This window comes from Porites lutea, chromosome 1 (genome assembly GCF_958299795.1).
Source record: "Porites lutea chromosome 1, jaPorLute2.1, whole genome shotgun sequence".
Taxonomy (NCBI): Eukaryota; Metazoa; Cnidaria; class Anthozoa; order Scleractinia; family Poritidae; genus Porites; species Porites lutea.
Window position 1 is genome coordinate 41,460,558 of NC_133201.1, and position 22,880 is coordinate 41,483,437.

Consider the following 22,880-nt stretch of genomic DNA (forward strand, 5'->3'; position numbering starts at 1 on the left):
ATGTAATTGTGTGACCTGGGTCACATAAAATATTCATGAATGGCAAAACAAATGCAAGTGAACGTGAATACGTGATTTGCGCGGCTTTTATAATTAAGGGTTTCACTGTTCTGAATGTTTTCACTTCGATCGTGTAGAGTATGGAGAACGGAAAACAGGAACATAGCATTTCAGAGGAGGGTGATATGGCACAAAGCAAGCCAAAACAGCGAGGAGTCGGCTGTAACCCTTTTAAGAGAAGAGATGAGGAATATTCCACTGAAAAATACGAGCTACCTTTGGTAGGTTTCAACCCCGAAGCCGCGAAGCAACGACGCTCATTTGTTTATGAAGATCCAGTTCTGGAGAGTAGTGAGGTCGTAACCCCTATATCACCTCATGCTTTAAAGTTGTTTGAAGCTATCCGAGAAGATGAAATGGAACTGGTCGAAGCGGAGCTTTCTACCCTAACAGATAAGCGACAAATCGATAAATTAGGCGGACATGGGTTTGCCCTAATCCATGTGGCTGCTCGGTATAATTTCAGCAGAATAGTGACTACACTACTAGATCACGGAGCGAATATCAACGTGGGGACGAGTGACTATCGATGGACGCCTCTTCATCTAGCAGCCAGGTGTGTTGAAACATTTAAAACATTATATTCTACATTGCATCTATTCTAACGTTTCAGAATTACATATTATTTACACGAATCACTGAAATTATCGCCAGCTTCCGCAATCGAATGTGTGCAACAAATCGTTTGTTAAATAGGCTAACGTGTAAAGAATTTGTTTATTGCATTTGTTATTTTTAGGAAAGTAACTTTTATTGCTTTCTTTTGAAGCTAAAGGAGAAAACAATCCAATGTTCCCCTCTCTCTCCTTTCATTTGAAATTTACATGTTGTATGTTGTAATTGACAAATCAGATATTAAAAGGAAAGTCATCACATCCTGTACTGTAACAATTTTCGTACTGTTTTGGGATACATTGGCTTTTTAACCTCAAAATTAAAAGCATCTCGATATCGAAACAGATCATTTTCAATCCTGCCTTTCTTAGATGAATTACGTGACTTCTATCCTAACAAATACACTATCAAGTGCTTTTATTGGATTAATTGATTTGCAAATATTTCTAAGTTTGACGGAAAGAAAGTCTCCGTGATTGAGTTTTGTCAGTTCTCTCACACGCACAATATCGATGGTAATTTAAATCAAAATTTGAAGAAAGGAGGAAAAGCTTTGTTACGACTGATGTAGAATGAAGCATTAAGTGATCAGGGCGTGACTGTGAGGCTGTGGTTTATAGTGTTAAGTAAAGTACCTAGTTTTCTGGAAAATTTTACCGTTGGGTGTAAAACAACCAAGCTGCCCTGAGAAAAAGACGGCGAAGACGAATTTTAACGTTCACCAAAACAGTCAGCCCCCCGGGGGGAGACTCATGGGAATTCTTGTTAGGGGTGTGCTGCCCGGTTCTCCAAATCCTGACCCTACTTCAGACCGAAAAATGTCATTTTTTTCATCCGTTTTCAGACCTCGCCTCTAAAATCCACACTCATTCTCAGACCTAGCCTGGCCTTTAAGAAATTATGTCATCATTACTTAGATTGGAATAACAACAAAAAATTCTTAAACCATTTCGAATTCACCTATTTCTCTTTCTTTCTTATTCATTTTATAATTGAAACAAGTACACTCTGAGTTTCCTCGAAAACCATACCCGATTCCAGACCAAAATGAGGCAACTCTATACCCGTTTTCAGACCAAAGCTGTGCAAAAACCCTACCTTTTGGGGCTCCTGGGGTGGCACATACCTATATGGCTTATATAGGGGAGTACCCCCACCCCGGGGGTCAGCCCAAGTCGGTCCCTAAACAGTGATGGCAAACTGTTACAGCTTACAAAGAAGATGTTAAAAAATATAAATCATTATTGTTATTGTTGTTATTATTATTATTATTATTATTATTATTATTATTATTATTATGTAAAATTTAGCACAGGGATTTTCCCTGGGGACAAGTATCCAGTCAAGTCTCATCCCGAGACCTCAGACTTCCAGCACCTTTCTGAGGATATGTGCCGACTTTTGCATCGTTCTTGTTCGGTTTTTAATTCCTAGTTGCTCCAAGTGGCCTGCCAGCTTCTTTGACACTGAACCCAATGCACCTACAACCACTGGCATTATTATTATTATTATTATTATTATTATTATTATTATTATTATTATTATTACGATGGGTAATCAAATGGTGACCAGTCGAGTTAATGAATAATTTCACGCGTGATTTGTCCTAAAGGCTCGGGAAATTATTGCCCCCGCAGGGTTCCGGACCGTAAATTCCCCCGCGTAGAGAAGTATCGTTTTTTACGTTGTATTGGTAATATAGGAATTGAATTAACTGCAAAAACCGTGGACGAAGATCCTGATAGTTATAAACATTGGACATCTAGAGAAGAGACCTAATCAGCCAAAATATTACTAAAACGAGAAGTCCAAAGACTACTGCAAAGCTGATCAGAACAACTTGTTTTGTTTTTTCATAACAATATTTCGGCTCACCGTACCAGTCTTCTTCAGGCTTACAGATGTTACTGCACTTATGATAGGAATGTGTTAAAAGTTATTTTTTTTAACGCTACAGGTGAAACACGCTCCATCATTTCACATATTACTTGTAACACTAAAATCGTGATCTACATGGTTCAATGTAACCGTTGTAATTTACAATGTATAGGTGAAACTAAGTTACGCCTCAATGACAGATTTAACGAACACAGACGACCAGTCCACAAAACTAACATTAAATCTGTTTCTGAACACTTTCTCTCTCACTCTAACCATTCTCATACTGACATGTAGTTAATCCCACTAGAGAAAATTCACTCTGCACGTGACTCAGTGCTTAAGGCTAGGGAGTAGCATTTGATAGATAAGGCCATGACTCTTGAACCTAATGGCCTAAACCGCCGTGACGAATTATTGTAATCCATATCCTTATCATTTCTTCTTTTCCAGTTTTTGTTTTGTACGTCATTTCCGCCTGTCCCTTTTAAACAATTTCTATTGCGACATTCTCCATCTATATAATATTGTGTTTCTTATCATAGGTTCAGTAACATCTGCAAACCTGAAGGAGGCTGGTTTGGTCAGCCGAAATATTGTTATGAAAAAACAATACATGTTGTTCTGATCAGCTTTGCAGCAGTCTTTGGACTTCTCGTTTTTGGTTATTGGTAATATGCAAATCTTCTCGATTTGAAGAAACTAGGCGCGCAAGATGGTCCCGGTTAAATTTTCAGCAAGCGCGCGAAGTGGTCTTGGAAAATTCTGTTGTGCAAGCGCGCAATGTGTTATTGGCAAATTCTGGAAACGCGTCGTTGACTGGTCAGCATTAGATTCCATCCTCCAGAACCACCTTCCCCTTTTAGCTACACTTACATAAAATCTCAAAGTCTCTTAAAATTTCTACTCTTCTAATCTTTTTTTAAGTCTAAAATTGGGGCATAAGCGGGATTCGCATTCGCGGCCCTAGAAACCGAAATCCATCGCCTATACCACTATTCGACTGCAAGTTAAATTTTCGTTTTACATACTTATACTTAGTGACAAACCTAACAGTAAATGAAAGCTAACCATTTCGAGTCAGCGCTTAGCGAGAAGCCAATCGGAAAAAGAAAATATATGAACAAAAAAACGACAAGAAAGAAAAAACGAGCTTTTGTAAGAATCTAACCCCGAACATTTTGTCTGCGAGAAATATTTCTTACCACAACGCTACGTGACGAAATGGATTTGACACGGATTGTTTGACGTATGGATTTTGACATATTGATGTATTGTATTGTAAGTATTGTTTCTAAAGTGTTTTCCCTTATAACTTCCTCCGGAAAGGTGCGTTTAAAGCTGATCGTCTCATATTTAACACGAATTCCAAACTATGTGTCAGGAAAATAAGCGGGCTTTTGACCGGATAATACAAACCACCCTTAACGATATGCCCAACAAAGCCGAAAAACTGGTCTTCGAAGTAGGACGGAAAACATATGTTTTTTTTACCTCGATTTTCTTTCCATGTTCTCATAAAAGTAATTCTGCCTTTGAAATCCATCGCTGAAGGAAATTATTAATATTATAATGAAAAAATACACTAATAATAATAATAATAATAATAATAATATTAATAATAATAATAATAATAATAATAATAATAATAATAATAATAACATTAATATAGCCTGCGAATGCAGCCGGTAGAGACGTTTCGTCAGGAGGAACGCCTACGCCTCGGCGACAGAAATTTAATACTGATGACGTAAATAAATGTTAAAATTTGAATGAAGGTATGATCGTCGCAGTGGTAATTGCAATTTAAGCAATTGCAAATTGACCCGAAAAAGATTTTGGGACTTCAACGGGATTCGAACCCGTGGCCTCTACGTTAGCGCTGCAGTGCTCTAGCAATTGAGCTACGAAGACCCATACATTGAGAGCTGGCCAATTTGCCGAGCTCATCTAAACTACTGAAAGGAATGAACTGCGGAAATACAATAAAGGTATGATCGTCGCAGTGGTAATTGTTCAAATAATAAATCCGACGGAGCTCCAGCAAAACTCAAATTCTTTGTCTGAAGAATAATATATCCAGGAATATTGACGGATTCATCACGTTCACTACGCCGTTTACATTTGACCTTTGTGGCCTTTTTTCTTTTGTCTGTCATTTGTGAACAATGGATAAAACAATATAACTACTATGTCGACGAATCAGAGCTCCTGACTAGATTCCGGATAGATTTTACGGCATCCACATAGAATTTTCTGTTGATGCTCAACAAATTCTTGGAGGCGTTGAAGGCATTCGGCCTGACCATCAGCCTCAGTAAGACCGAGGTACTGTACCAGCCTGCTCCAAACACCACACCCGTGGAGCCAAACATCAGCATCGATGACACGCCGCTGGCAAATGTCGACAGCTTCAACTACCTGGCCTGGTCAGCATCATCTTAAACGACGGATTCCTGGATAAAGAAGTCACGTCCAGGATCACCAAAGCAAGCCAAGCGCTAGGGAGGTTGCGCACAAAGGTTCTCAATCACCCTTACATTTGTCTCTCTACGAAACGGAAAGTCTACAGAGCTATAGTCTTCACCGCTCTGCTGTGTGAATGCGAGACTTGGACATTATATTGTACCGAAGGCGTGTCAAACAGCTGGAGAACTTTCACTTACGTGCCCTCCGTTCCATACTTGGCATGCGTTGGCAAGACTGTATCACAAACCTAGAGGTCCTGGACCGTGCAGAGTGTATCGGCATTGAGGCCTTACTCATCAAGCTCAGCTGCGATGGATGTTACATGTCATCAGAATGGACGATCCTCGCATGCCCCGTCAACTGCTGCATGGAGATCTTGAGGCTGGCAAGAGAAAGCAAAGCCGCCCGCGCAAGTGGTAAAAGGACACTGGGAAGGGAAACCTTCAGTAGTGCAGCACCCAGCTGAAAGAACTTAAGCCTGCAGACAGTGACAGAAGTCAATGGTGTTCACTGACCCACCCAGCCACCACCAGTTTGGAGGACGACCGCCGTCAAAGACTGATAGAGACCTTAAGCACAAGGACGGGAGACACGAGGACGGTGAACCGGAAGTCCATTTTCTGGTTCAGTCATGCGCAGAACGAAAGAAGTTGTCTGCGGGAACGTCGCTTCCCATGCCAAACTTTTTCGTTTTGCACTTCGACTTACCAGATTTTTCGAAAGAATCGTTAGGAATCATCTTTCTGGTGTTCAGCGTTAAAGTATTTTGGAAGACATTAGGGAACTTAAGGACCACGACGACGGCCGGAAGTGAGTTACAGTGCGCTGCGCAAGCGCAACCAGTAAATTTCGTCGTCGTGGTGTCGTCGACGACGCCAAACAAAGTAAAATCGCGTCGTCCTGCAATCCACAAGCTTTGGCAGGTATAAATCCACTGTTTTAAGCGATTTTTGAAGTCCTTTGCATTTTCTTATCCTCGTCATTCCAGGTATCGTTCCTTTTTTCTCCTAACAAGCGATGTTGATTGAAAATTCGACTAATGAATTGATTTTGCCTCGAAGAATGGCAACAGCTGTGGAGGCCGAGCGAGCAAACTCGTAAGTGATAAATTTATTTTTACGTAATTAGGTAAGGCAAATCTGCATCTTAAGTTTCCTTTTTCCCGCCGAAACTGACGTTCTCGTTCCAGTCTTTTCCCAGTCAGCAGACGTCGTCGTCGTGAACTTCGTCGTGGTTCTTAAGTTCCCTATTATAAGATCAACCTCGTTCCTGAAGCAGAGAAAGCCTCAAGCTTAAATAAACCGTCTCGTTAAGCTAAGATCTCTAATGTTTATATTTTCAATGGCGATCGCTCTTTTCTTTGCAGAGCAAATACAGTATTCTTTACAGCAGATGATGTGAAAGCAAAATCTGTCATAGGAATAATACTTTGTGTTAAGTCATTTGTTTTCATTTTCCCGAGAAATATATGGATAAAACTAGGGTATCTAAAAGATAGTAATGCTGCGGCACATTCTGTTGATACTGGCATTAGTTAGGCAGTGAGACTTAAAAGAATCAAAAATGACATTGAATGTCCTATTTACATGTTGGAAAGTACTAGAATAATTACTATCAGTCTATAGAAAGAACTCGTGGGAACGTTGTTTAGAAAATGATCAAGTGGTTATCAACTCTGGTTTTCCCACAGTAAATTGTAGGAAATAATAGAAATTCAGATCGTTTATCTATATACTTAATATACGGTGCACGATATTTTCTCTGGAAACACGATACTTTTCTTGCTGTTTGTTGCAATTTATTAAGTAACAGTTATTTAGCTATATATTTATAAAAAAACAACAACACCAAAAAACGGGGAAAAAAAGAAAGAAGGAATAAATAACTCAGCAGGATTCGAACCCAGCACCTTCGACTTGACGCGACTACACTTAACCACTACACCACAGAGACAGAATACGTAGTCTTTAGGAAAGTCTTTCATGTTATTCCTTTTCCATGAAACTTCCGCCAGCAAGATGATCGCCAGCCGCATTAACCGAGCTTTTAACAGTGAAAAAACAATGTAAACGCATATTCCATGGCAATAAATGAATGAAAGAACATAATTATGCTTTTCAAAACGCCGATACACGTCCTCGTCTGCAAAGTAGGACACAAAACATATGTTTTGTTATCTCGATTTCCGCTGTTATTTTGAAGCGAATGGTCAAAATCACATCCATTTTCGGCTCATACAGTTTCTTAAGAATAGCATTGCATGACATTTTCTCACTTTCACATCACCTTCTAGCAAGCTGGAATTTGTATATCCCCCGCGTTGCGGAGTCGAAGAGCAAAAAAGGCTCTTGAATTGAAATCCAATCCCCAAGTTAGCCATCGTACTCATCTGAAAGACTCCTGCATGTCTTAAAATTTGGTAAGACCTCTAACCGTGCTGTAGAAAATTTGCCACAAAGAAAACTCTAAGTCTGAGCAGCGAACGATGCACTCTCTCACCCACCGAACTTCCCCGTGTTTTTATTTGAGATGTTCGTGGCGCAATGCACTCTGGTTAAATGCAATGCATTCTGGTAAAAAGGGTGGTTAAATGCAATGCATTGTGGTAAAAAGTGATGAATTCGAGAATTCGTCGTCCCTTATATATTTCCTTTAAATCCTGGTTATGTTGCTGCTTGCTCCCTTCGGTCGCTCCGCAGCAAAAAACACAGGAAAATTATGAAGCTTTAGTAATTATTTGTCCTCTACCGTCAGAAATAACGTCAAGGGTGTTTAGTTCACTAGAGAGAACAATGACAAGAAACTTGCAGAGTGACGGATGGCTTTCAAGCGAATTCTCGTTGATGTACAAGGTATATTTATGCTTTCAAAGGGCGTGCATGAATTTTTATATGCTCTTGGCTTTAAAATTAATTCCAAATGCAACGAGTATCGTCTCCTTCTCGTCGCAACTGCTTTAGCAGTTCTCTGGTCTTAAATCTGTTATGTCCTGCCTTTATTTTACTTGTTTTTTTTTTTGCTATGCTTGTTTAGTTCTGTTTTATCTGCTTTTGCAAAAGACGCGCGAGTAGAGCGCGACGGTAGTCTCTCCCCAGTCTTTCAACGGATTTCCCGCCCCCGACGTCTCTTCCTGTCCTGAGCGCGGTTGCATAAAACCTGCACTTAAGTGCTCACTTAAGTAGGTCACTTACGAATCCGTTATGGGTACGCTTACGGGTGTTGCATGGAACGCACTTAGCACTCTCGTAAGTTTCTGTTTTACGTGGTAACTTACGGGCTCACTTAAGGGCACAGGTAACTTTGATATAGTACTTTATTAGTGACTCACTCTATATTTTTTTTTAAGCTAACCATTGATGGGTGTAAAGAAATAAGCTGATCGTTTCGAACACTTTTAAGCCTCTGTTAGATGATTAGGGAAATTCAGCCGGTTGAGATAACGTTTTATATAAACAGAAAAAAGGGTGTCATCATTTAGCAAAAAAAAAATCGACCGAGAAGTTTCGACATAATAAAAAATAGTTTATTTAAGGTAATATCTACACAGGTTCAAAACTACTCGTCAGTGTTAAGTTTTCGTCTAAACAACTTAAGATCAAGCAGCTGTTCCTTCTTTTTTAGAATTCTCATTTTAACTTCATGCTCTTCTTTTAAATACTCTTCATATACCTTCTTAATGTCCCATTCTCTATGTCTTTGTTCCCTAACAGTGTCGGAATCACAGTTTGGTTCAGTTGTTTGCTCTTCCCTTAAACGGCTTTCTTCTTGCTTGTTCTCTGAAGTTTCCTTGCCACTTTCCAATCCAACCATCCTATCTGGGCGCACTGGTACGAAGAAGTTGACGATAGGCTGTCTTTCTCACTAGCGTCACTTGAAGCATCAAGGGTGTGTTCACTGGCTTGGATTTTATACGAGGGAGGGATTTTCTTTTCCGAGTATCTCGGTGATTAGTTCGTCAACATCAGTCCACTCTATTGCACCACCCCCAGTCTTCTTTCGTTTGGTGTGTTTGGGTTTAGTGGCTGACGACAAGCCCTGCCATTTCTTTTTAAGTTGTTCCTTGGTTCTTGGTGGGAACCCGGCGGCTACTAACTGGTTACGAACCTCCAACCATGTTTGCATTTTCAATATAGATTTCAGTGTAGGAGATAAAATACCGAATAGAGTCATCTTTCTCTTTTTTACCTCAGAGAAAAAATTTGACTTCATCCGTCTTAAAATTCGGCGTTTGTTTGCTGGGGTTAAAGCCTTGTTCATCTGCACAATTCCCTTGTTTATCTAAACGATGATAAAGAAGAAGCTACGGGCGACAGCAGCAATGCTGATATAAAGGCTACCAAGACGACATCAGTGAAACTGAAGAGAGTCGACAAAAACGCGAGAAATTTGTTCGTTCGTTCTTTTCACAATCCTTATAATCCATTGAAGGTGATGACAGTTTTTGAATATTTTTAGATCATTGAGCAAAGAAGATTGACATTTTACTGAATATCCTTTGAGTGCAACCTGATCAAGTCCGTTGACTTTCGTTGAAATACGTTTACATACCATCGTTATTATACTGCAATATTTACTGATAATGTTTGTTGCAAGTTTTATGCAACACCCCGCGCAATTTCTGTTGCATAAATGAAACGTGGGTGGATACTTACGAAAATCGTACGCGCAGTCACTTAAGTGAAATCCCTAAGTGGACCACGTAAGTGATAACTCTCTTAAGTTACGTGCACACGTACGTATACCCGTAACTGTTACGGGCGTTTTATGCAACCGGGCCCTGTTGCATAGGGGTCTCTGTTGGCAGCCTATCAACGACGCCAAAGAGCATTCTCTGCTGATATCACAACAACGGAGTTCCAGTATCCCACCTGCTCCAGACTCTGCGCTTCCAGATTGGGTTTGTAGAGCCACCAGAGAATCCATGGATAATCACACAACACGCAGTCCACGACACACAGTCTTCTTCGACACGATGGACAGCCACCAAACAAGCACGTTTAAAAGAGGAGTTCTTTCGAAAGAGTTGCGCCACATTTTATCGTCACGCACTTCTTTCGCTAGCAAAAGAAAATAAGTATTGTGACCTCTCTAGAACTACAATGTAACGCAACAAAATCACACGTCTCCAAGAACACGTATCGGGAATAGTGGTGTGCATTTTTCTATATTTTGTTTGATTAGCTCATTTAGGGACCTAATAGAGTGGTATTATTCAAGCTACTGGTTTAACCAAGTCCTCTTGTTTGTGTTAGATTCAATGGTCTCTCCACTGTTGTCGATGTTCTTCTGCCACGAGGCGCTGATCCCTCCCTGAGAGGGAAAAATGGGAACACCCCACTTCACTTGGCGGCGCGTGGAGGACATGAAGAGATCGTTAAAGTTCTTTTGGATCAACCTTCCGTTGAGGTTGACGCTAACGATAATTCTGGAAAAACTGCTCTTCATTTTGCTTGCAGCGAAGGTCACAGAAAGGTTTGTCAAATCTTGTTGAACTTCGGAGCGGACATAAAAGCGATTTCAGCGGACAAGACAACTCCGCTTCACAGTGCCATTTTCAGTGGACATTCAGAGGTTGCGATGATGATTTTGAAGCGAGGTTAGAGGTTATTGATTTAACAGTAATTGAAGTGATTCCTTTGGAGTGTAAAGAGTCCTTATTTATTTATTTATTTATTATCGAACCACTCCCTGTGGGTCATTAAATTTAGGTCTTCCTAACGAGTTAGTCATATAAATCTGGAAGCGTCTCACTGTAATGCAAGTCCTCTGTGAAATTCTGGCGATGACAGATAAATGCTGACTGCTAATTTGCTGGATAGCACACATTTCACTTAAACGTTCAATTATGCACTGCTAAGAACTTTATGGAGACATTGCCTGATCGTATCAACCTGCTTATCTGGCGGCAAGAGAATAGGTTAGTGCCTTAGCCGCCGCGCGTACACTGTAGCTAGCGGCGACGTTTTTTGCCTGCTGCGGGATCTCAGTTTGACTCTTCCCTATTTTCTCGCTGCTTTATACCCCAAACAAAAACAGCAACAGCACTCACAGAAAGAAGCAGTAGGGCAGATAAATCCCGCCACCTACCTAGGCTAGTGTAAACATAGTGAGATTGTAGAGAGCATAGAGCCTGGGGACTAGACTCCTAAAAGTCGTCTTTGGTCGTAATAATGGGGCGATCGTTTGGTGAAGGTGCACTATGTAAGTGAATTCTCCTCTTATCTTGCTGTCATTGTTTTTGTACTTTACAGCTGCCGACAGAGATGTAGATACTAACGAGAAAGAACTTATGGGAACTTGTGACTTACAGGACACCACAGTTTTGCACATGGCCGCATGGAATAATGACGTCAATACTGCTGAGTTATGCCTTGAGAAAGGCGCTGATGTCGACTATCTTAAGTGTGGCTCGGTCACTGCCCTTCACATAGCGGCAATGAAAGGAAATCTTGAGGTGGCGGATTTGCTTATTTCAAGAGGTGCTGATGTGAACAAGAAAGACGGGAACTCCAAAACACCTCTCCACAGGTTAATTCAATTTGCATTGAATAAAGATTGTTCAGACTAAGCAATACTGAGAACTTTAAGTGTTGAATAAACGTTCCATAGAATTTTGTCCATAGTCTAAAAAAATAGGGAAAAAAAAGGCTAAACTAGAAGCATTTTGGTGGTAACGTTGTGGGTGACCTAAATGTTTGTCAGGTAGTCGCATGTGAAACAAATCGGACAAACGCAAATTTTCGTTCTAGGTCTCAAGAAAAGTGATTATTTAATTAGTGAAGAACATTCTTATTTCCAGATGCATGTCGGTTAATTCGCAAATCAATGTTCCCGGCATGACAATACTAATGTTCTAGTTTTGCAGAACCTTAAAAGTATCTCCATGTTGTCTTCTTAATTACCAGTCTGGAACTGAAAAAGTAAAAAACAGCGTTTCGTAAATTTTATGCTTCAATCACTTAACTAACCCTTTGCTTATCGTTTCCATGTAGGGCCGCTATGTTTAAGCAGTTAAACCTTATTGAATTTCTTGTGGAAAAGGAGGCAAAAATTAATGCTCGTGACAGTGAAGGACGTTCTCCTTTCTTGAATGCTGTTGCTGCTGGGCACGTGGACTGCGCCCGAGTTCTTCTCAAAATTGGAGCGGATTTGGGCGCAGCGGACTTGCATATGAAAACCTGTCTTCATATTGCAGTAGAGAACGAGCACTGAGAGATGCTATCAATGCTTTTGGAAAGTCGTGCGGGGGTAAGCTGTTTAAACAGAGGAGATTTGAAGGATAGAGTTCCTCTGCACTACGCGGCGAAGACGAGAGACATCAAGGTAACGTTGGAACGGAACTGTTAGAAAGCAGCACTTTTTTATCACCGCCAGAGAACTTGACACAACGGCGCTTTTACATAGAAGTGACTATAATACAGTCGAACCTCTAAAAAAGGGGTGTTCTATAAGCCACCACCATTTTACTGTCTTTTTACCAGAGTCTAGGCGGAGAAAAGTTTCAGTAAATCACCGTAAACAGTACCTCTATAAAGCAGCCACCTGTTCTTTCTTCAAGGCTAACAGCTTAATAGAGATATCTTTAATAGAGGTTCGCCGTACTGTATTTAAGGCAGAACGCAAAATTCGTTCGAAAAAATACTTTTCCCGGCTAACTGGTTAATGAATCGCAAGTCATAGCTATTTTCCAAATGTACACCTTCCCGACATCAGGGAAGGTAGTCTGGTAGTCAGACTCTCTCATGTTTGCAAATGGTGGTGGCGGACGGGAATGCCATTTATGTGATAGGGAGCCTACATCAGTCAGTTTTTTTTCTAGGACAGACATTCTTAGGCATGGACCATCTTTTCAGCTGTACACTTCAGGGAGGTGTCCATTGAGAAAGAGTTGACTGAATTTTAAAACAGTCGAACTCACTCTATATTAGGCGTTATGTGTTAAGTGATGTACTGACCAGTTTGTCCGTCGATACTCTAGGAACTTACCGATAGATGGCAGCTTGACCTTTTAGCTCCAGTATCTCTGCACTTTTCTTTATACATTCTTGTGGTACTGCTCGAGAAGATTTCTTCAAATATCAAGACATTTCATCTGTAGTAATCATTTCGTTCATTCTCGTGACCTGTAGCGTGTTGTTGGGAGAAATTGGCAGCTGTTCACTATTGGAGCTTAAAGAATTAATGACAGGCCGCTTAATAGAGATTCGCCTGTAGTGTAGGAGATCAATAAATGACACTGACTCTGGCATGCGGATTCATGTTTGTAGATTTTAGAGCTCGTCTTATCCAAGCAGAAGCGCTTGTGCTTCAACGATGAGAGTAACAAGACACCGCTTCACCTTGCAGCAGAAAAGGCCTCATCCAAACACGTTGAAGCTCTGGCAAAGCGCATGTCTGAAGTAAATGCACGAGACGATCTTGGCCGAACACCATTGCACAGCGCTGCAAGGAAAGGGCAGAGGCAAGAGATATATTCTAGAATATTCTTTTTTTTCTTCACAGTTATCGCTGTTTTTCCATTATGGGTGAAAGTGGTCTTTTCTACTTGTTTGGATGCAGAGTCGACCGTAGATCAAAGATGTCCTCACAGCAAGCCATAGTGACGTAAAACTTGGAAACTCGAACCTTAAATTTTGTGCGACTATTAAATCGTCCTTTTGTTTTGAAAGAATAACTAAAATCGATCACGATTACTCGAATTTCATTGCCTCCCGAAATACCAGGTAACATTGCTTTTATCCCATCAATCCTAAAGCGCTTGAAAAGATGGCTGGTATCGTGAATAAGGTTTATTCCGTGAGACAATTACCATTTCCATATTTTCTTAATTCTATTCACCATTCGCATATCCCCCATTATGCACTTTGCTTAACCCCCCCCCCCCCCCCCCGGCCAAAAAAGCATAAACTTTGTTTTTCATTTATGGACTTTCTTTTTTTAAGCGGGGGGTGGGGGGGTGGAGGAGAGAGCAAGGTGTGCTATGGGAGATTGCAAGTGGCGAATAAGGGAATCCAAGACGGTTTTACCAAGCTACCTGCATTTTGCATTTGTTTCCTTTTGCAATAGGAAATCCTGTCTGGTACTTCTTAGCATGGGAGCTGAGGTCGACAGCAGGGATAACAAGTTTCGAACACCTCTGATGTGGGCTTCTCAGGGAAACCACACAAAATGTGCCGATGTTCTTCTTGACTCCAAAGCTTCTGCTGACCTACAGGATGTCGGTGGTGATACTGCTTTGCATGTTGCGTGTGGTCAGGGTCATCCAGCTATTGTGACTTTACTGTTGGACCATGGTGCATCCTCAACAGTGAGAAATAAACAAGGTCTTGCTTGTTTGGAAGTTGCCGTGAAAGTAGGATCGTGTGATGCCGCCATGGCGATTGCCAAACACGAAAGGTTAGCAGAGTAATTTTCACTCGGTAATAATTAGCTTAAACCAACACGATAACAATAACGTTACTACAAATTGCAAATATATTATCCCACCTTTAATTTTGTAATACCTGTTTGAAACCCCACCTCTCCCCCCTACCCCCACACCCCAAACAAACAAAGAAATGGGTTTGAAGCCCGCGAAAGATTCTTTCCACAAAAGTTGTGGAAAGGAGACTCCTAACTTAACAGATGGTAATCCAAAGGAGTTTACGAAAGGGCAATAAAATAATTAGAAATACACGACACAAACAAGGATCGCTATTTGTTATTGGTTGGTTTTTCGTCTCTCGATGAAAAGAAGCGACCTCCTTTCTTGCGTAAGTCTACAGATAGAAAATCATGTTTGTCGAGTCTGGACCGTTAAAAAGTCCACGTTATGTAACACTCCTAATTAAACAATTTATAATGGCTCTTATGAATACTTCATAATATATTGTGGGGGGGGGGGGGGAGATGTCGAATGTCAAGTCATTTTATTTGTTTGTGGGGGGGGAGATGTCGAATGTCAAGTCATTTTATTTGTTTGTGGGGGGGGAGATGTCGAATGTCAAGTCATTTTATTTGTTTTTGCCTGCAACTTTTTCAGTTGGAAGGAACTTGAGCAATATCAAACATCAAACGGTAAAACCGCAATCTCACTCCTGGTTGAAAACTTCCCTGAAGCAGCTGAAGTTGTTCTTAATCAGTGCGTACGTTGCTCGGACCATCTCAACCCAGCCGACCCAGACTACGCTGTAACTTACGACTTCAAGCACCTAGATCCTGGTCCAGATGCTGACATGTCGAGTGGAAGGTTTTCTACAGTTCAGGTGATGATAAAGCACAAGCGTGAACGACTTCTTCTACATCCTCTTACGCTGAAATTTAATGAACGAAAGTGGCAGAGTTTAGGAAGATATGTCTTCTTGTTCGACCTTGTCACTTATCTCTTGCTTATGGTGCTCTTTACTGAATTCATAGTCAAACAAAGGAGAGGCCAGACATTCAAACCACCGGAGCGTGTGCCACAAAAGGGCAATGGCACTGGAGTTCTCATCAAGCAAAAACCCTCAGATATTTACAATAAAGACGACGCCTTCACAGAGACTATTCCGTTTGTGATCTTGATTTTCTCCCTGCTTCACATATGCAAAGAACTGTTGCAAATCTACGTTCAGCGTTGGAACTACTTCAAGGACCTGTCTAATTACCTGGACTGGACCCTTTATATCACTACAGCATTGTTTATGGTCCCCTATGTCACAAATCCAGCCGACCTCGACGATTGGTTTGGCGGTATGCAGGATCCCCGAGTACTTTGGAATATTGGAGTTCTTGCAATCTTCGTGTGCTACACCAACATGATGCTGTTTCTCAGAAGATATCGCTTGTTTGGCACTTACATCTCAATGTATATTGAAGTGACGAAGACTGTATTCCAAGTTATGGTTGTGTTTATTTTTCTGGTTCTGGGATTTGCATTGGCTTTTTACGTCCTCTTTAAAGAACAGGTAAGTTAGTTCTCAGGTATTGTTGGCTAATCAGTTAATCTTGCGAAGAAAAATAATAATTGTGTTATTAGTTGATTTAACTCTTAAGAAAAGATAAGAAAGAAACCATGAATTTTGGGATCGAGAAAAATGTCCTTTTTCCTTAATAGAGATTTCCCTTCAATAGGGCTTGATACTGAAGCAGATACAAAGATTACATGAACATTTTTCCGGGACCAAATTTTGGTATTCCGTGAATGGAGTTGTGTCACAGGGGAGGTTCCACTGTATCAGTCATATCCAGGAAGACACTTAGCAAGATGACGTCAATTCAGTTCAACTTCGTACCAGTATCCTTTGCTTTGAGGGATCTGAACCCCCAAAGGTTCTCTCGTTAGAAAAATAAATAATAATTAATTAAAAACAATAATAATTATTATAATTACTGTTGATCGAAGAGCATTATGACAGCTACCAAAACGTTTCTCGTTGGAACTGCTGCGGGGCCAGTGTAGGGTTATGGTTTTTAGCAAATCATCACATCTGCCCTATTTAGCCCTCTCGTGGATATTTATAGCTTCAAATAACCAAAGGTGCTAGAAACACTACGGTCTTGAACACGCTTCACCTCCAAAACAAGAACCTTTTTTCTCCATTTTTGATTTCCTTTGGCAGTTCCTGCCTTAATGTAGGAAGAAGCCGAAAATCGCGTTTTGTTGCCTGGCGAAAACGCATCGGAACCGGTGCCTTGACGTTTTAATCTTACCGATCATTTCAGGCAACCTGTTGGCGATCTTTGGCTCCACCCTACTTCAAGGTACTGACACAGAAAGCAGTAGAACTCTTTTTTTTTTTTTTCAACGAACGCTGTTCATTGCACTAAATTACCACAAGTCGACTAATACTGTAGCTCCACTGTTAGTATGCACGCATATGTAAACTGCGTGAAACCCAATTCGAGCGAGCGTTCGACACGTTAGCTTGTGAAACAACCCTAAATGGTGGCCGATTTTCTTTATCTGCTCAGTTGCTAAAACCGCATTTTATTTCACCATTATCATTCAGATTGGATTCCATACAGTGCATCATTCCCTGCTCCGCGTGCTCGTGATGATGATTGGTGAACTGGACTTTGGATCAACCTTCATAAGCACCATTCACCAAAGGAGTGAAGCGAACAACAATCCATTGAATCCATTCCCTCCTTTTGGGTTTTTCTTCCTTTTTTTGTGCTTGTTTTTCCTTACTATCGCTCTAATGAACCTTTTGGTAAGGAACTAGTTTGATATGTATTTTTAACAGCTGAAAGAATAGGCTGAGAAAACAGCCGACATTTCGCGACGCCACCACTGGTTTCCCCGCGAAATGACGTCTGAGAAACGAGTACAGAAATTCCATACTGATGACCTATCACTACCCTGATCTAGGTGGTGCTTCTGATTGGTTGAAGCAGATTTCCCTCGTTGCATGACTAATCAGAAGCACTGACTAGATCTGGGAAGTAAAACGTCATCAGTATGGAATTTCTGCTCTCTTTCCTCAGACATCATTTCCTAGGGAAACCAGCCGTGGCGTCGGGAAATTTCGGCTGTTTTCTCAGGCTGTTGAAGAGCCGCCTGTTTTAGTTTTCTGCGCATATTTGGGATTTTGCTTTTTAAGTCGACAGAAAAATTTTCAAGCTTGACTTTTGCAAGAAAAAAATACTTTTTTAGCGGGTGTCGATTTCCTTAGAACTGTGTAAGCTATGTGAAATTTCTCGGAGAAATCACACGTCATTTGTAAAGGTTCCGTACAGGACTCTGTGTCTTTTCTCAATCTAAATCTAAATGTAGTTTAGTCGGCAACATCCACGGGGGACATCACGCCAACTGCAAAACACTTGGAATTGCAGAATAAATTTATTAATGAAGGTATGATCCTCGCAGTGGTAATAGACCTTTTTACCGATACGGCGGCCATAATGAATTAATTCGATTTAAAGAGTATTATAGGATGCCTAGGGGGCATGAGCACATTTCGTTTGTATTTTCGAGCGCTTTTCGTGACATTTTTTCTTAAAGCTTTCTTATAATAAGATTGTCATGGGAAAAAAGATCCTTGTGCCGTGTTTGAATGTAATAATGATCGCCTTTTTCCGGTTTAGTACTAGAAATATGGTCTTTCACTGTATATTTCTCAGGAAAAGGCGATCATTATTACATCAAAACACGGCACAAGGGTCTTTTTTCCCATTACAATCTTATCCTAAGAAAATTTTAAGAAAAATGTTCGGAAAAGCGCTCGAAAATACAAACGAAATGTGCTCATACCCCCTGGGCATCCTATAATATTCCTTAAATCGAATTAATTCAATATGGCCGCCGTATAGGTAAAAAGGTCTATTGTAATTTAAGCAATTGCAAATAAACCCCCCCAAAAAAGTGTCGGGACTTCAACGGGATTCGAACCCATGGCCTCTGCGTTAGCGCTGCAATGCTCTACCATTTGAGCTATGAAGGCTTACACTGGGAACAGGCCAATTTGTTGAGTTCATCTTTACCGTGAAAGGAATGAAATATGAAGAAGATTTTAAATGAAGATATGATCGTCGCAGTGGTAATTGCAATTACCACTTGTTGGTCATTACAAGTTAGTCATTTGCTTGAAACAGCCCGCTCAAGACGGTGTTAGTTAAAGCTGTAAATGTGCATTTTAATGAGAGCCGAAAGAAACTTTTGCGACTACTTCGTACTCTTGTACTGCAATTGAAAAAAAAAAAAATTTTATCAACGAAATAGCCGTATTTACTGGAACGTTATAGCCACGGCGCTTAGTTACCCTTAAGGGTTCTCCAATGTAGCTCTTTTTCGAAGATGATGACGTGGGAATTAGCGAGCAAAATTCGCTGCGTTCAACAGTTATTAATCGCATGTAATGGGCGGATGCCGTCAGCGGTCCAAGAATTAAAAAATGTTGGACGAATGACGTATTTTTTTTCAAATTTAGCTACTGCTACTATTTCATAACAAGTGAAGCCAATCAGATTCGAAGAAACCGTTGTTTTTTTGTGACCAAGTCACACGATATCCGAAGTTTGCTTTTACAAATCTTTATTTTATTGAGGTAAATTGTACCGTACAATTTTCCTGTAGGTTGGTCTGGCAGTGGGAGACACCGAGACAATGAAGAAATATGCCACGATCAAGAGACTTGGGATGCAACTAGAATACCAGTTTGAAATAGAGGAGGCGTATCCCAAATACATCATCCGAAGGGTTTACGAAAGGATTTATGTAGAGAAGCCCAACAAGCTGCCTAGAGTCAACAGGTATACCTCATTTTGACCAAATCGCAGTAAAGCCTGGTTTTCACTAGCGCATAAGCGTAAGCACAAGCACATGCGTAAGCAAGTGAAAACTGGGTCGACATAAGCATAAGCACAAGAAAAACGTTCAAGTTCGTTCTTCTTGTGCTTGTACTTATGTTTATCTGGTAGCTTTGACTAGGGAAAACTGGGTTGACATAAGCACAAGCATAAGCACAAGGCCGTGGACCAATCATAGGTCACTTTGACCCAGACCTCATGCGAACATATCAAAAGCAATATGGCGGACGCTTCGTCCGCCATCTCGTTTATCATTGGGTTGAGGAGAGCTGGTATCGAGAATTGAGTCAAATATGCTATTCTGCGCGTGCGCATGTCCTTGTGAAAACCAGGCTTGAAAAATCGTGTGTGTGTATGCTCACATAGAGAGTTCGTTCGTGGAACACTCATTTAGCTGTCACTACAAATTTCCAGTCAGTTGTCCTTTGTATTACGTGTATTCTAAACATCGGTTAACACCAAGTGGCTTTAGATATTTTCATGCATTTTGCCTATAGATTAAGCGTGACCAAGAAATGGCTTTGGTTGCCAGGAGTTGGGGGGATACAAAGGCTGTTCCCCGCCTAATATTTGTATTAGCCATTACTGCCCTGTTGATCAGTTTTCTTGCTGAGGATAGGGTTACCGGAAATTGTAATTCCCATATTGGTGCTAACATTTAATTGAAAGGAAAATACATTGTAACTTGTTTTACTCCTTAGAATAATAGATTGGGTGCATGCAAGGTTTGCTGAAGCAGCTCCAGAACCGGTCGAAGAGGGTCAAACATCTGAATTTGCTGAACTAAAAGAAGAGATGTTAAAAAACAAGAAGAGGATCAAATCTATGATGGCCATGTTGGAGGCCCAAAACAAGCTACTCAAGAACCTTGCAGCTGTCGTCGACCCCAAATTTAAGGTTCGGGAAGATGTTGACGGTGTGAGTGGTGCAGCGCGGGCATCGCTTGAAGGCGGCATAGAAAGCGAAATGCCAAAGTAACATTTAAGCGTCTACTTTACAAGAGGGTAAAAGCTCATGGATGCTGCTTTTGAAAGTGTGTTGTGTTAAGTTCTTTAGTTGACAAAAAAAGGACTTGCATGTCTAAAGCTTACGTTTCATTCAGCATTCATAGCAGTGCTTTTGCAACGATTAAATGTCTAATGCATTTTTTGTAAAGGTAACCAGACAATAATGTGGCGAAGCTAAATATAAGTGGTTTTCTCCGCACCTACGCCATTGCTTTTGGCAGGGTCGTAATTAACCACTCAGATGTTTTTGCTAAGGTACCAACAAACAGGAATACACACGTTTTAGTGACACGTTTTAATTTCCTGATTTTTCTTGGCCGCCTGGCGCCATTTAATTTTGTAGAGACCCAGCAGTTTAATTTTGTGCAGTTGTCACAGACACCAGTACGTAACATAACCTTATCGAAACTAGAGTGGAAATATACAGAGAAATGTTCTGTTGTTATTGTAACACAATTCAGCCCTCCAACCGTGGGCTCTTGGACTCTCCAGATTTAGATTCAGGGGCTCCCTTGTTGACGCCCTTGGAGATGAGGGAGTTGACCCCTATGGTTCGACTTTTTAAACAAAGCCTTTCCGTAGGACCTTCGCATAGCTCTGATTAGTTTGTACTACTTTACAAAATAAAATCGCTTGAGTTTTACAAAGTTTATCGAAATGTGCGTTGAAAAGGTACCGAAAACGCACCACGCATATTTAACTCAATGGATCATTTGCTTTGTACAGTATTTTTAAAATAAAATCGGGCCTTCTTCTTGATTTTATTTTTTGATTTGCAACTGTTGGCGCACATAGCTTTTGATCCTGGACTTGACCAGGTTTATCAATGCTAGTACATACATGGCTTGGTAATCAATTAAGCTTCGTTAACTGTCAAGGCTTCTGCCTGAAGAGGTAACATTAAATAAACATAGAAGTGAAAAAATAGTGTTCTTTAATTCTGTGGTCGATTGTTTATGTACAAAACTAGATTAAATCGCTCCAATTGTTCTACAAAAATACAAACTCTTAATACATTGCCATGCAAAGTTAGCATCTTAAGCAACACAAAGCATATTGTACAGATACATAGTATTGCTCTTCTTAAAAGCTGTGAAGCAGTACCTCTGCGTTACTTTGCAAAGACTGAGCTGGTAATGTTACTTTGCACTGCTGTATTAAATTCATGGGTAAATCTTTCGAGGCGTACATTAAAGCGTGCATAGATTGTCTGAAAAAGCTGACGGAAGAAGTGTTTGTAAAAAACGTTGCCCATTGTTTTTAAGTCTTTATTTTGATTCAAAAAATTAATAAATCTTGCCGAATTAACTTACTGTTATTTGAAAACAACTACTAGACGTAAAATGGTAAGCCACAAGGGCGTTTGCCGCTTGGTATTTCCTTTTGTCCAGGGATGCTTACTATTATGCAAAAATTACCCTGGTAGAAATCATGTGCATAAACATAAAACTATGAAATTTTTTTCGGGAGAACGACCCGCCACAAAGTATGTTCAAATCATCTAAACAGACTAACAAGAGTAGAAAAATTGCACCACTCCGAATCACAGCTCAGATTTTCTGAAACTTTCAACGGAATGGCGCAAAACATTTGATTTTTCAACTGGAATTTGCGGTTTTGGGATGTAAATGGTAAGTACCCTGATGTTATTTTCTTCTTCGACCATAAAGGCATCCATCCTACAAACAACGCACTTGGTATCTTGGCAAGAGGGTATTGCAACCTTAATCTATGATGCGTGATGCCCTGCGCTCTCTGTTTTCTGCTGTTCAGTGACACCAGGGATGAGGTGACGACCCTCTGCGAACATGGCAAAATTTCAAGTAATTTATAACAAATCTCCTGGGTTTTTGACTAATTTAATTTCCCAAGGTTTAAACTGTTCTCTTGTTCAGACTCTTTTATTTGTTCTTTTCAATCAGAGTTTAGGTCGCTGTCGTTTTGGGAATTGTCCCACTGTCTTTTGACTCCTGTCCATCGAGGAAGTCTGGTGATATAGTTAACAGGTCTTCTAAACTGGACGATCTATCATCATTAAACTTCATCGCGGCTTTTGGTTCAATCTTCAGAACTAATCTTCTCAATAACATGTTCTGCGTCTCGACAACATTCACCAAAGTTTTGCTGCGGTTTTTAGTTTTATCGAGTTGTTTTCTAACCTCTCTGTACTCCCACCTATTGGAATCCTCCTCGTCAGCTGGAAGAGTTAAAGTCCAGCTTTGTAGACCCTCTCATTGCAATACAAGCCAAAAATCTGCGAGGGAAAAAAAAGAAAAAGGAAGTACAAAGAATGAAGAACAATTGCTTTCAGGGTAACTACAGATGAGTTTCTTATACTTACAACAGCATGCTACGAGTTTTTCTGTATTAAACCATCATGCCAACATTATAACCTCGGTTGATGTCTGAGTATCAAAAGGTACTAAAGGCCTTTCCAGTATACGATGGCGCGTCATTTTTCTGCTGCTGCTGCTACTACTACTACTACTTAGTAAAAAACGCCCACTCAATTTCGCGAGAAAAAAAATTTTTGCCTGAAACTCTATCTGAGTTCCTTTTTACCGGCTAATTGTTGCTGAATTA

At 40.5% G+C, this 22,880-nt stretch overlaps 1 pseudogene; it reads left to right on the forward strand.

Moving 5' to 3' along the window:
- Nucleotides 1-75: 75 nt before the first annotated feature.
- Nucleotides 76-21,224, forward strand: LOC140951025 (uncharacterized; annotated as a pseudogene).
- Nucleotides 21,225-22,880: the final 1,656 nt, after the last annotated feature.